A 13,373-nucleotide genomic window follows, 5' to 3' on the forward strand; every position below is an offset into this window, starting at 1 on the left:
TCCCAACTAGAAATTACCTAAAAGCCCATAAAAAAGAAATGAATAAATGAATTTGTGGTATACGTAGTCACTCAATGAAATCTTATGCGTCAATGAAAAGGAATGGTCTACATTTACATGCAACCATATGGATGAATCTTCTAAATATAATGGTGAGTGAGACAGTGATGTAGAATGTGAGGGGGTGTTGGGAGTAATTCACCCCAGGTATAGACAATACTGGTGTGCATTGACTGTAGAGAATAAATAATAAAACTGAACAAATAAACAACAACAATAATAAACAGACTAAAAGTCAAATTTTCTTCTTCTATTATCACCATGTGCTACCACTGTAAGCAATATCAGTGATAAAACATTCCTTACTGCTGGGGCAGATCTTAACCCCCTCCCCTACCACTGGAGTGAAAGAAGCCTGCCACAAAAGAGTATATAACAAATGATTCCGTATACTAGTACATAAAGTACAAATACAGGCAAAACTGATCTTTGCTGTTAACAATCAGGATCATTTTTTTTTCTTCTTCTTAACTCTTTGGGGTAGTGATTGGAATGGAGCACAGAGGTCTTCTAGGGGCTGGAAATGTCCTGGATGGTTGGTTACAGGGTATGTTCAATTTGTGAAAATTCACTGAGCTGTACTCTTATATCCTGTGTGCACTTCACTGTATATTATACTCCAATACAAAGTTTTTAAAAAGCTACAACATATTTTTTAAAAAGTAGATATACTTGAGAATTATCATTTTGCCCAGGAATGTATTGCTGGCTTGATTTGGCAGGAAATTTTGCTGTCTTTCTTGAAGGAAATTTTCATCAGGACCACTCACCACCTATTACTTATACTTTTAGAATCATCTCCTAAAAATTCAGCACAGACACTTATTGAGTGACTGCCACATGGGAGAGGGACTGAGCTCCAAGCTCTGATGATAAGATAGAAGAACTGCTTCTTTTGCTGAGAAAAAACAACAACTGACTTATAAAGTAGTTGAATTGCTTGGGACTCAATCACACGAAAGTAGACATTTTCCTTTAAACATAGATGGCAGATAACTTATAAAATCTCTCCTTTGCTATTTCTGTGGAGTATTGATTCTTTTTGAGGTCACCAGCGTTGCAGGAGAGCCAGCATCGGGGCAGGGAAGAATGCGAGTGTGTGGATGGAGTAGATGGTTCCAGCCGAGGAAAAGCAAGAGAGAGAAGACATTGCTCCTCCCATCCCCATCAATCAGAGTCAAGAGATTAAACAGAACCAAGCCGTCATTCATTATCACCTAGGAACAGGAAGGGCATCGCTTTGCTCCAACAAAAAGTAGGAAGGATGTCACCGCAAGATAAAGGGCTCATCTTTAAACTGAGTAAGTTTAACTATGAAAAATCCATTTCTTCATACTTACCTTTTATATTCTCCTCTGAATGGGCAAAACCTCACCACTGTCTGGTGCTTGAGCAGGATCTCCGCTGTAGTCCAGGGTTGTGGTGTTTTTTTTTTTTCCCCTGTAAAGGGTGAAATGATAAATATCTCAGGTCTTAGGGGCCGCTGGCACTCTCTGCTGGAGCTACTCTGTTCTGCCATTGTAGCACCAAGCAGCCAAGGACCATTAATATGTGAATGAATGGGTGTGGCTGTGTGCCATAACACTTTTGGACACTAACTGTTTTGGACACTAACATTTGAATTTCATCTGACTTCTTGGGTCCCCAAACATTGTTCCTGTTTTGCTTCTGCCTGCCCCAACAATTCCTAGGGCTCTATTTAAAGCAGGTGCCATAGCCCTAGCTGGTTTAGCTCAGTGGATAGAGCGTCAGCCAGTGGACTGAAGGGTCCTGGGTTTGATTCCCATCAAGGGCACATACCTAGGTGGCAGGCTCGATCCCCGGTCCTAGTTGGGGCCCATGAGGAAGGCAACCAATCAATGTGTCTCTCTCACATTGATGTTTCTCTTTCTCTGTATCTCTCCCTCCCTTCCACTCTTTCTAAAAATCAATGGAAAAATATTCTTGGGTGAGGACTAAAACAAAACAAAACAAAACAAAACAAAAAAAAACAACAACAAAAATATAAAGCCGATGCCATAAATGAAAAATTTAAAAAATAGTTAATTTAAGAAAATTAAAAATTTTTAGAAACAGTTACATGGAAGGTAGAAATTATAGCAGCGCCTCAGTCCATATTGACGGCTGGAAACTATAGGGCAGGCTTGGGTGGCATGCCCAGCTTCTCACTTCGGTACCTCTTCAAACTCCTGTTCTTTAAGTATCCATTCAAGATCTCTTCAGGGGGGGAAATTTAAACACTCTTTGCGGGAGAGGCAGAGGCAGGCCCCTGAGCCTCTTTGCTGTCATCAAGAGCATTCCCACTTTAGCTTCCAACTTGCTCACCTCCCCCAACAAGTCAAACTCAGGCTAACCAGACTCTCCCCCTCCTTAACAGGCAGTTTAGCAACCATCTTCACACATCCCTGAGGGATCTTACTAACCATCTCCGAGGGACTTCCTAACATATTCCTCCCACTCATATGCCACACTTCTCATGGAAGGAATTTCGGTAAATACAACAGGCTTTATCCAGTTACATTTCCTGCACTATCTTGGTGCTGACTAACCTCTTAACCCAGCTCGGTGTGCTAGCGGGTTTTGGCAAAAGGAAGATGAAAACCTGAGCTCCTTGGGGAGGAGCATGCAGAGTTTTCAGAGTCAGTCCTCTGTTCCAGTGCAGGGAGAGAGGGATCTCAGACGTCCTGTGAGGTACGGGGATAAATTGCTATTTGGATGTTAAAGAGGGACACTGGATTGGGTGAGAGAGGCAGTATCTGCACTCCAGTAGAGGTCTTCTGTGCCTGAGATCTTGGAGGGTGGGCACAAATGTGCCCCTCTATCTGAGGTGACAGTGGGCTTCAGAGGTGGGGCGAGGTGCCTTTGTGCAACTTTGCAGGTGAAGAAAATAAAACTCAGAAACCATTGGCGTGGAGAGTGTGTGGATATTAGGATTAGGAACATGGGCTTTGGTGTCAGATGCTCTATCACTTACTAATATAATAACCTTGGGCTACTTCTTATCTAGAAATAGAGATGATAATACCTACTCCATAGGATTGTTGAAAAGATTAAGTGGAATAATATGTGTAAAACATGTGGTGATATTAAAATATCAGAAAGAGACATGAGTCAGTAACATATGAGATATTCCTGGCAATGTGTCCCCATTTAAATCTATAAAAAGTGGTCTGGCATTTAGACACATGAGTCACATATGTTTCCATGTGCCTTGGGTGGCCATGAAATTAAGTGATTTTCCCCCCTTTAAAAACCACATCCCTTTAATAGAAAACTACAGCAAACACCATGCACTATGTGAAAAGGACCACTTATTTATTATCACTACATGTCAAAAACCATCTGGACCATTTTCTAGTAGCAGATGTTTGCCAAATTAACTTTGGAAGCAGAAAATTCATGTAGGGTATTTCTGTTAGCACAATGAATGCAACTAGGACAGATACAGATAAATTTTTCAAAACAACATTAAGCCATATTACAGTCAGGTAACAAAACCATGGTGACTGCACACATTCTTAGAATTTGCAGAATGCTCAGGAAATGTCAATGAACTATCTCTTAATTTAAAAAGAAATTCATTTAGAAATGATCTGAAATTCAGAACAGCTTAAAAACGTGACCATAAAGATTTAAAAACATTTATGTTCTTCATGGTGATGGTAATTATTAAGTGTGATATTGTGATTTATAATAAGAAATATATATTTGTTCTTTTTCTCCTTCACAGAGCTCCTAAAACCCTTGGGATTGTTTGTAACAGAGAAGTAAACGTGTCTTTTGTTATGTTAATGAAATGAGTTTTGGAAATTTCCTGAGGGTGTCTAGTTGCCTGTGATTAGAAGGTTGAAAGTTTCAGTCCCCCCCCCTCCTTTCCCAGTAGGGGAGAAGCGCTGGAGACTGACTTCCATCATCAAGGCACGTGGCCAATGATTTAATCGATCATGCCTATATTATGAAGCCTCCACAAAAACCCAAAGGATGGGGTTTGGAGAGCTTTCAGGTTGGTGAACATGTGGAGATTCAGAGAGAGAGTGGTGTGATCCCAGAGAGCATGGAAGTTCCATGCTCCTTCCCACCCACCTTGCCCTTTGCATCTCTGCCATCTGGCTGCTCCTGGTTATATCCTTTCATAATAAATCAGTAATCTAGTAAATCAGAAGTTTCTCTGAGTTCTGTGAGCCCCTCTATCAAATTAATTAAACCCCAAAAGGGGACATTGGTATCCCAAGAAACCAGAAACACCAATCAGAAAGGATATATGTATCCCTATGTTCATAGCAGCACAATTCACCATAGCTAAGATTTGGAAACAGCCTAAGTGCCCATCAGCAGATGAGTGGATTAGAAAACTGTGGTACATCTACACAATGGAATACCACACTTCGGTAAAAAAGAAGGAGTTCTTACCATTTGCAACAGCATGGATGGAACTGGAGAGCGTTAGGCTAAGCGAAATAAGCCAGTCAGAGAAAAATACCACATGATCTCACTCATTTATGGAATATAATGAACAACATAAACTGATGAACAAAAACAGATCCAGAGACAGAGAAGCATCCATCAGACCATCAAACCTCAGAGGGAAGGTGGAGGTGGGTGGGGGAAGGGGGAGAGATCAACGAAAGGACTTGTATGCATGTATATAATAAGCCTAACCAATGGACACAGACAATAGGAGGGTGAGGGCATGAGTGTTGGGGGTGGGTGGGTGGGTGGGCAATGTGGTGATAAGGACACATGCAATACATTCATCAATAAAGGAAAAAAATTAAAAAATGGGGGACATTGGAATCTCCAATCTATAACCAGTAGGTAGAAGTACAGGTGATAACCTGGACTTTCAATTGGGGTCAGTCTTGTAAAACTGAGCCCTTCATTTACAGGATCTGATGCTGTCTTGAGGTAGATAGACAGTGTCAGAATTGAGTTGAATTGTAGGACACTCAGCTGTTGTCAAGTGAACTGCCTGGTATCGTTACCATCATTGGTGTTCTTAGGTTCCCCAAGACAAAAATTGAGAGGAAAACTGAGAGCCATTTCTAGACTGATTTTATTAAGCTTATGCTCAAACACAAGGCAGGCAGGCAGCACAGAGGAGAGAAAGGTCCTCTGAGCTGATCCAGGGCTGGTTCTGGTTGGCTGCTTTAATGAACCGGAGATAAAGCAGGCTTGAGTGAAAATTTGGGCTTTTTGAAAAGGTGGGCTTGCATGAAAAGGCTAGTGAAGGGTTTGGGCGATGGGATTTTCCATGTGGAATTGTCCTTCTGTCGGGCCGCTTGGTGCTATCTCAGTGTGTGCCGGTGCTATGGGGTCAAGATTGTGGTGTTGCTCACTACTACCACCCCAAGGAAAATCACTTAGTGGCCAAACCTTGATCAACTGCGCATGCATATAGTGGTTTTGACATCTGGCCACCGGGCGTTTTTCCATTCCCTGGCCCAAGTCTCTATCCTGTCCCATTTTGGGGGAACCACCCCCCACCTCAGTTGGGAAGTGGGTACAGAATCTTATTAAAAAATTGAGATACCTTCTGTTTTATTTTTAAGGAGTGTGTAACCTTCTTTCATTCACAAATACATTTTGCTAGGACCTGGGAAAACAAAAATCTTATTAAGAATTAGCCTCATCTCTTACCCTTTGGGACAGCATGGATGGACCTGGAAAATATTATCCTAAGTGAAATAAGCTAATCTGAGAAAGACAAATATTACATGATTTCGCTTATTTGTGGACTCTAAAGAACAAAATGAATTGACCAACAAAATAAGACCCGAAGGAGGTATGGAACTGACTGACATACCTTGATGTGGGGTTGGGGGGGGGTGCATCGAGAAGCGATAAACCAAAGACATATACTTATATGCATAGCCCATGGACATGGGCAACAGGATAGTGAAGACGTGGGGGGGGGGTAGGAACTGGGAGGAAGGGAGTAAGGGGGGGATTGGGAGATATCTGTAATACTATCAACAATAAAAAATATATTAAAAAAATTAGCCTCATGTGGTCAAAGCCTGGGGTGGGGTGTGGCTCCCGGCTAGAAGGGGTCAATGGGGAAAAAAGGGGACATATGTAATACTTTCAACAGTGAAGATTTTAAAAAAGAAAGAATTAGCTTCTAGCCTCAGGGGTCTTTTATTCTAATTGGAAAGGTGGGTGGGTGGGAGATAATCAACCAAAGACCTTGTATGCATATATGTATAAACCGTGGACACAGACAATAGGGTGCTGAAGGCCTGGGGCTGGGGCAGGTTGGAGGGGGTCAATGGGGGGGGGGAAGGCATATGTAATACTTTAAACAATAAAAATTAGTTAATAAAAATAAAAATTAAAAAAATAATAATAATAATTGGAAAGCAGGTAACGCAACATATCCAGTGTGGTTAAGGGTTAGAGTTAGGTGTGCCTTGGATCCTATGGAAGTCCGAAGACAGCCACAGAAGCCAGACTGATGGGCCGAAACACTTCTTAAAAGGAATGAAAATGGAGAGATGAGGGAAAGTTTGCAAAGCAAAAAGCAAGCGGGGGTAGGTTGGGACATCATTAGCGACTATTCTTTATTTTTATAAGCAACGCAGACAGGACAATCAGATAATGATGACTATAAAATCTAATAGCTTTAAAAACGTCAATCTCAACAAGCTCGTATTAGCTTGGATTTAATGTAAGTTAAAATCCAATGTTTTCCTTCTGTGGAGCCAGAGAATGCTAGAACTGAAAGGCTATGCAATATATTAATTCTATTTCTAATATCAAAATCCTCTTTTTAAAATACCAAAGTGATTCATGTTTCTATAGACAAGCAGACGAACTCAAAACTTGGAGACGCAGTGGGACAGGCCTTCGCCCCTCGGGGCCACGCCCCCCAGAGGCACGTGGCCTCCGTGCAGGCTCCGCCCTTGTCAGTAGGAAGGGGCGGTGCTTCAGCAGGTGGGTGGGTCAGCCGTGGCCCGGGTCTGGCTGGATTCTCGGGCAGATTCTCTTGTATTCGTCCCCCCACAACCCCCCACTCTGTTCTCGCGCGCCCCGGATTCTCGCGAGCCCTCCCATCCTGGCTGAGGAGCTGCTTTGCACACCTGTGCACCCCGCGGGCACCGTGCGGCTGCGGGGAGGCCACGCGCCGGCAGGAGAGGAGCCCAGGACCTGCGCCCAGGTCATTTTCTTCTGAGAAAGGCCATTCGTAAGGACATCCTCTCCCCAACTCCAGCTGCAGCAAGGGCGTAAGACTCCTCTTTAACCAGTTCATGAAGAAATGTGACGGTGGCTCCTGGACACGTTCGCCTTCGTATAAATTGTAAACTAACTCAGAGGTGTCAAGACTTCACAACCTTTATTCATGCTGACTTCCCTACAGTCTTATAAAAGAAGACAGAAATCTCAGAGGCCTGGCTCTTCACTAGAGGATGGCACGGCTCTGAATATGTGATGTTCCATAATGATGTTGAAAAAAAGGACATGGGCTTGTTTCGGGGAAGTCCTTGTCTGCCAAGAGTCCTGGGCGTCCTTTGCGCAGGTGGGTGCCGTTGCAGCCATGATTGACGCTGCTGTTGGTATGTCTGTGATTACAGCCGGGGAATTAATTGTCAGGACTGCCAATGTCAGCATCGGTTTTAAAAGAACTATCCTCCTTTGTTCTGTTGTGATAAATAGCCAACTTGATAAAGTTGAAGGAAGGAAAGTTTATTTCCTGTAGAATTTTAAATGTTGATGAGAAGACCGTATACTCAGAGGCAACAAGCTTGTTTATAAAGCTGGATCCTGGAAGAAGAAGAAAAAAAAAGGTTGTGTAAGAGCTCCTGGTGGATTCTACCCCACTCGGCATGAGGCTCTCAAGAACCGGTGGTCTGTCCCCAGTCCTGCTCTGCTCACCCACCATTGAGCCCTCCATAGGGGGAAACCTGCTAACACGGCCTTCTTGAACAGTCTTCTAAATATACTTCCTGTGAGAAAAATAAAGAAAGAAAGATTCATCTTTAATCCTACTTCTAAACTGAAATTAATATTTTGTAGATAAATTCTTGAAAATGCCCATTATTAACTCCTTGAGGTAAATTAGGATTAACGGCACAAGGGGAAATCACAAATTAAAAGAAAGTGCTCATTTTAAGGCCTCTCACTAATTATTGTATTTACCATTAGAAGGCTGAGCTCCTGGGGTAGGCTGCCCAAGTTCCCACCAATGTCCGTTACTAACTCTGAGACCTTGGCATGTTACTATCTTTCTAAGCTTTGGCTTCTTTATAAGCCAATGGGGAATTGCCACCAGAGCCAGAGCCAGGTGATCAAGGGGCATCTTTTGGGCAACAGCCATAAAGACTGGGGCACCAACCATATGTAAAAGCCCCCTCCAAGAGATTGCGCTCTGGAGTGAGAAGATGGTGCCCACCAGCTGGAGCAAGGCAGAGGACATGTTGTTGAGATGGCACCCACCAGTCTCTGTCCTTAGAGAGAACCCCAACAAACCTCCAGGTGTGTGTCAAATCAGATGCCTGCTCCTCAGGCTGAAGCTCTAAGACAAGCAAACAAGCCTCTTACATACAAAATTTTGGCACCCTCCTCTCCTCCAATCGGCTGATTCTGCGCAGGACCCTGGGGTAGGTAAGTCCAAGCCAGAGGCCTTCAAATGCTGTTTCTCTGTTATAGTTTTGTGGGGCTTGTGGATCCGAACTCCTCTTGGTTTCCAAAGCTAAATGTTTTTGGGGCTCATCTCTCAAATGCATGTTTTAAAAGTTTGGGTGCTTCATGTGGGTTTCAGAGTCTTTGCACCTCAGGGAGAAGCTCTGTGTTTTGCGTTCCCTCCTGACTGGGGTGGCTACACTAGGAATGGGGTTTACAGTGAGATTGTGCCCCAGGCTCTTCAACCGTGCATGGGGGCCTTCTCTCACTCAAGCATGAGTTGCTCAGACAGCTTTTAGATTGTTTTCAGATGAAGCTGTTTGATATATAGTTGTAGATGCCATATTGTCTGTGGGATGACTTCAGGGCCCTCTTATGTTGCCATCTTGAACCAGAACTTGATTTTTTAAATGTAAGTACTTAATCATGTATTTTTAAACAAGGTCTAAAGTAAATCAGTATTTTCATCTTTCTCTTGAACAAGACCAGTAGTTTTAGAATACTTTAATTTTATTTTTCCATCACCATTTATCCCCTCTATGCCCTCTTCCACCTTCACCCCTACTCTCTCTCAGCCCCAATTATCACACTTGTCCATGTTTCTCTCTTTTTTCTTTTTTGCTCAATTCATCCACCTCCAACACCTCCCTCCGCCCCACCAGAGCTGTCTGGCTGCTAGAAAGCTTTAACTTTCTACAACTATTCCTTCCATTGTCTGCCTGTAAGCAGCTTTTACATCTTCTGTGATTTATTTATTTACTTATTTTACTAGATCAGGGTTTATTTCAGTATTTTTTGTGTGATTTATTTATTTTATATTTCAATGTGCCTTTTAAATGTAGTAATTTAATTATATTTTGTTTTTCAGTACAAATAAGATATCATCATCATTTTTTAAAAAAACATAGACTTTATTTTCTAGAGCAGTTTGAGGTTCACAGCAGAACTGAGTGGAAAGAACAGTGAGTTCCCATATCTCCCTAACCCCCATCCTCATTGTTTTTGTAGTCAGTTCTTATTTAAATTTACCAAAATATGTTCTTACTGATTCCTACTGCTTCATGCATCCCATACCTTTCTTCTGGATTTAGTTTCATTCATATGAAGTAAAACTCAATTATAATATCTAGAAATGCAAAATAAATATACTAGTACTTACGGTTTTTCAGGTGGGAGAACTTCTTGTTGGGTCTATGGACTGATTTAGTCACTCGAATTCCCTTTCCCCCATATTTTTGTGAGTAAGTTCATTTTCATGAACATGTCTCTGGTGAGAGTCCCATGCGTGCCTGGGATGAGAGGCCTCCCATGGGATGGTTTTTTGTTTGCCTCTGTCCACATTCAATAATGCTCATGAGTCCCAAAACAGTTTCTGCTTTAAATAATTTTAGACTTACAGAATAGTTGCAGAAATAGTACAGGAAGTTCCCAGATACCTTCACCCAGCTTCCGCTATTTCTGAACAGCCCTTAGCTAGCCTACAGTTAGCCTTTCGCAATCGTGTTAAGAGTTTTGAGCTAAATTCCTCTCAATGGCTTATATGGTATCCAGAAGTGTCTGTCCCAGCTAAGCAAAAGCTTGGGTCCTGCTTCTCACTGTGGACGCCTGTCTTTCTCAGATTTTAGGTTACTTGTTGGTTCTGTGATCTCAGCTTTCTGATGGGTTCATGAGAAAGGTAACTTGTAGTTTTCCCAGTCTGTTTCTTGTTGTAAGTGTGGGAGCGATGCTTTCCAACTCTCTCTGTTTCATCCGGTAGGATTTTCTTTTCTAACCGGATTGTTAACTGTACAAGAGAAAGGACTGGATTGCTCTCATTTCCTGTGCTGCATAGCAGTCAGCACAGTCCTGCGTTCATGGCAGATGAAAATCAATTTTGACATGTATTTCTTTTGAGCAGTTTATAGGAAATGTATTCTTTCCTAAATTGGACAAGAAAGATTTTATTTTTCTTTAGACTTTATCCATCACCTCTTTTAGTTTTTCGCCCATTGGTAGTTTTGGTACGGTGCATTTGGCATAGTGAGAATAAATTCAAGTTAATTTTCCTTTGCTCTTTGTTTTTAGTTTATAGTAGCATTGAGCTGCTGGACCAGCAAAAAGCTAAGCGCTTCATCCATGCCTGGTATTCATGTCTGTGAGGCAAGAGCTACTGACGAGCATGTTGAAACATTTTGCACATGTGTTTTTCTCTTTTGCCTCTGTGGTAAGACATTTTCCTAGCTGTGTTTTGGATTTTTCCCATTCCAGTTTTGATTTCCACATGGGGTTTAGCCACTTGGGAAGTGCTCACAGATTCCCTGCTTACCATCAGGGTCAGCTTTGGCTACCAGATCTTTGCAATCTTTCTGGTTTTTTGAGCCTGAGTTTGCTATCTCACTTGCTGGCTTCTTTGCCTTTATTCTTTCCCAGTATTTTGTGGTTGTAAGTATGGCCTTTTCCTTTCAATAGTTCTTTGTCCTTAGGGAAGCACTCCATCTTGTCTGTTCCATGGTTTTTGATTTTGACTCCATTGCTACCCAGCTGTGCCATTACAGCTTGAATTACAGTGCCCCTGGGTCACTTTTCTTTAGTTTTGCCTGTTTCTCATCTCTCTGCCATGACTTTGCCTTAGACATAGTTTTTAATTCAGCAAAAATGTTCTCATTATTCTGTTTCTGATTCCAGCCTGTCTCTTTAAAGTAAAGTCAATTTTGTCAATTTCTTCCTTTCTTTTTTTCTATTTGGCAATGCTGAGATAGCCATCGCTCTTGACAGCTGCTATCCAATATGTCATTACTCAGCCTTGGAAATAATTTTAGAATGTTGTGTGCCCCTGACTGTGGAACACTGTGTTACCAATGTCCTGAGGGTGGTACATCTGAAGGTGGGGATGACCTGCGGAAGAATCTGTAGCATTTGCACAGTGCCTTACAGTTTACAAAGGAGTTTTAAATATGTGATCTTGTTTAGTGTTCACAGGAGGGTGGCAGGGCATTACAATTCCCTGTTTTAAAGTCACGGACCTTGAAGATCGTGAAGTGTCTTCCCAATGTTGTCTAGTTAGAAGGTGATAGAACCATGGTTTGGACTTATAGCTCACCAGTGCTCTTTGTATTATAGGATCTTATCTTTATAATACCATTGAAATTTCAAGTTGGGACACATAGGTAGGTTTTAGGCACAGTTGTATACAACTCAAACAACATTATCACAGTCTAGTCTTTCTCTCTTGGCTCTGCCGTTCTCTGAGTTGACTTTCCTTTTATCCAGGCTCTTCCATTGCAGGGCAAGAGGCTTCTAGGAGTTCTAGGCCAATATCCTCCAATCCAGAGAAAAGGAGAACATGCCTCTTCTACAGAAGTACAGAGATTGCTTCACATCGTCGCTAGTTGGGTTATATGCTTATCTCTTAGCCAATCACTATGATCAAAAGGTTGTGGTACTCTGATTGAGCAGGCCTGAGTCCCAAGTCATATGACCTCTCCTGGAGGCAGAGGAGCAATAAACTGGCTCAAATAGCATGGCAGGAGAGTGGGAGGGAAGTGGCTCCCAAGTAGAAAACTGAGATATTGTTACTGGACAAGACATGAGATGTCCTCTGCGCTGGGTATTTCCATTTGCCCCTCAGACCTACTCACCATCCTGTTGTCTGCCTCAGGAGTCTAACTTGTACAAATTGCATTGATGGGATTCTTTCATTCAAGCTTCCAGTTGTGTTTGGCCAATGGAGAGCTCTGACAGAAGATTAGAGTCCAAGAGAAGAATGATGGAGGGTTATTTGTTCCAGTAGTTAGTTTCCTGTGAGGGTACCATTTATAACTGAAGATTGCAGCTCCCATCAGGCAACCCTTTTTACTTAGCTTGCCCTATCTCCACATTCTTCTTAACTGCTTTCCTCGCTCTAGCTGGTTTGGCTCAGTGGATAGAGCATCAGCCTGCAGACTGAAGGGTCCCGGGTTCAATTCCAGGCAAGGGCGCATGCCTGGGTTGCGGGCTTGGTCCCCAGTGTGGGGTGTGCAGAAGGCAGCTGATCCATGGTTCTCTCTCATCATTGATGTTTCTCTCTCTCTCTCCCTCTCCCTTCTTCTCTGAAATCAATAAAAATATATTACACACACACACACACACACACACACACACACACACACACAATAGCTTTCCTCAATAGCTTTCCTCGTTCCTTCAAGCCTAGAGTGGTAATACCCCTGGGGTATTGCACAATCCCAGTTTCCTTACACTCTGCTCTCACTTTTGTAAGTGCTACCTTTATTAAACTGCTCTCAAGTTACTAAATTTGAGTGTGTCAACTCTTTCCTGCCAGGACCTGATTGACCTCTATAGGCAGGGATTCCACACTACATGAAAAATGTTCTGGAGCATCTGCGGTGTTAGGTTAGGAGTTCAGAAGATTTAGGTGGGATATGATAACTGTGATCAAGATAGATGTAAAGGATGGCCACAGGGAAGAGGGAGCAGCACCGTTTTGCATGGCTTCATTTAAATCTGCATCATTGGATGTTTCTAACAATTAGTGTGTCTAAAAATGAGGTAAGCTGCCTGAAAGTTAATGAGCTCACCATTACTGATGGTATTCAACTGCATCTCTAGTTACATCCATTTTTCAGGATTTTCTTTTGTGTGTGTGAGGGGGTTCCTTCATCAGATAGTTGGTGGACTAACTGACCTTGTGAGTCCTTACTTGCATTCTACTCATG

The 13,373-nt window shown here is 42.4% G+C and overlaps 1 pseudogene; it reads left to right on the forward strand.

Annotated features, from left to right (window-relative positions):
• Positions 1–4,041: 4,041 nt before the first annotated feature.
• Positions 4,042–7,853, forward strand: LOC118670324 (annotated as a pseudogene).
• Positions 7,854–13,373: the final 5,520 nt, after the last annotated feature.

The sequence above is a fragment of the Myotis myotis genome, unplaced genomic scaffold (genome assembly GCF_014108235.1).
Source record: "Myotis myotis isolate mMyoMyo1 unplaced genomic scaffold, mMyoMyo1.p scaffold_m19_p_15, whole genome shotgun sequence".
Classification (NCBI taxonomy): domain Eukaryota; kingdom Metazoa; phylum Chordata; class Mammalia; order Chiroptera; family Vespertilionidae; genus Myotis; species Myotis myotis.